At 33.2% G+C, this 2,252-nt stretch overlaps 1 pseudogene; it reads right to left on the bottom strand.

Annotated features, from left to right (window-relative positions):
* The window catches only part of LOC108905889, a 4,282-nt pseudogene extending 2,033 nt beyond the window's left edge, over positions 1-2,249 (bottom strand).
* Between the last annotated feature and the right edge of the window lie 3 nt (positions 2,250-2,252).

Below are 2,252 nucleotides of genomic sequence, written 5' to 3'. Positions count from 1 at the left end.
TGTTTTTACAGGCGCATTTTGTTTTCAAAATATCGACGTCGAAGCAAATTTCGTTAACATTTTGAAAGATTGTTCTTTCATCACACAGTTTCGATGCTTCTCTACCCTTTGTGGAATTTGGAATCACAACCTAGCTCAAAATATTAATTAAACACTTGAAGAATATTCCTACATACAGTTTTCATAATATTTCGTTTGTTCATAATTTTCGAGGTCAGAAAAAGAAAAAGAAAGGAAGCTAGATGCTTAAAAAATTTCTGCTTCCCATTTTTTTATGATAGCTACCATTCTGGCTCGTGCCACACTGCGTAAAATGTCAAATACTAACGTAAATATAGAATAAAAGAACATCCTACCTGACCTCGTTTGTTTTTTTTAATGAAATCTTATTGTTAATTCATAATAAATATTGTTTATCAACCAGTTGTGCATTTTTATGAAATATTTGAAGAATATTCCTACAAATACATAAGTATTTATTATAATATTTCGTTTGTTCATAATTTTCGAGATGAAAAAAATAAAAAAACATATGGTACGTTTTGAAAAAAAAATGTCACGCTACGGACTCGAACCAGGGATCTCGTAACTGTCAGTCTCGAACGCTACCAATTAGGCCACGCTCCCAGTTGAAGAATGTGTTACATCTAGTGGATTTAGCTGTCAGGTAAAAAATTCTTATTCAAGGTCCAAACTACACATACCATAAATATCAAAAATTACAAAAATCCAACTACCTTACCTTTTCCTTCCAGTATTAGAGATTGAACTATATTTTAGATAAAGGTTTATTCAATGACGACGAACCATAGACAAGGTATTTTTGATGTATATTAATTAACTTATAATAAACAACTCTTGAACAATGAGTGTTTTTTTTTGCATCCACTATCAAGTAAACAACCTAATATATTACTAAACACTTTATGAACAATAAAAAACAAAATTTTGTACTTACCTTCAACAATTCACTAATTTTCGGACTCTACGCGTCCAAAAGAAAAATTGGTAAAACTACAACACTATTTATTAAAATTATATAAAGTACACAAGAACTGTTAATCCCAAGGTTCTCTTACGCGAAGGTGCGCCAATGTTCCTTCGATAGTGATATGGTCATAGAAGGGTTTCCTGTTTGTTTTGGTTTTGAAACGTTTAGAGAAAAATGGAAACATGTCAGAAACTGAAAAATGTTTAGTGGGTAAAGTCGTTGTAGTACCGCAAAGTACGAATAAGTCTATCTCAAAATCTGCGAAAGAAGATAATACTTAGCAAGGGAATGCACCATATGCTAGCAAACCATTATACGTATTAACTGACGATTTAACGCCCTTATAGAGTTAATACAGCACAATTCTCATTCAAATTACCTTCATCAGCGTTGGTATGTTCAATTCAAAGAAATTCCCAGCCCTAAGTATCGCAGGTCTCTTGGCCCTTTCCATTATCATAAGCAGGGATTTCTGAACAATCAAATCGGATTCATTCCAATCGGCTAAGTAGCAAGCGTCCCTAATCTTGTCACTCTGAAACAACTAGATGTCTTATTTATGTTAATACAAAGAAAAAGGATATTTACACTTTCCATGACGGTATGTCCGTACCAGCAATACATGGCCACCTGACACATCATGCACGAGAAGTATACGATTAGTAAAAAGAACTGCATGCTGTTGAAGGATATCTGAAAGGTTGATACAAAGATATAAGTCTGATTTGTTGAAATTAATTAATTTCACACGCACCACTATCATCTGAAACCCTGTTAGGCAAATGACTATGACACTGCAGAAAAACTGCACGAAAATCCCTTTTGAGAACGTAATTTCTATTTGATTTACCAAACTGCAAAAAAATTTAGTAGTATTGTTACCTAAAATAGTATTTTTTTGCACAAAATAAGATTTTTTATAGCTAAATTGCTTCTTCACAAAAGTGAAATTAAAAAAATAGTTGTTTCAAACTTTCAAACACATTTCTAAATCTTAGAAATCAAAACAGATTGGCTTACCAAAGTAACTCATCGTACTGATTCACACAATCCCTTAACTTCATCTTTACCAGTGCATCTCCCTCGACGACACTTGCAGATGTAGACAGGGGTTGTAAAATAGTAGCCAATCTATTCCTCAAAACCTCAAATTCAGCCGTCGCTATTACACACATCATGACAGTCAAGATATCGATGTTTGAATTGATCCACGCACCAACGGCTATACTTAGAATCTCCATGAAGAATACTTGGTAGTAAT

The sequence above is a fragment of the Anoplophora glabripennis genome, unplaced genomic scaffold (genome assembly GCF_000390285.2).
Source record: "Anoplophora glabripennis isolate ALB-LARVAE unplaced genomic scaffold, Agla_2.0 scaffold5671, whole genome shotgun sequence".
Lineage (NCBI taxonomy): Eukaryota > Metazoa > Arthropoda > Insecta > Coleoptera > Cerambycidae > Anoplophora > Anoplophora glabripennis.
This window is presented reverse-complemented; position numbering and strand designations above follow the sequence as displayed.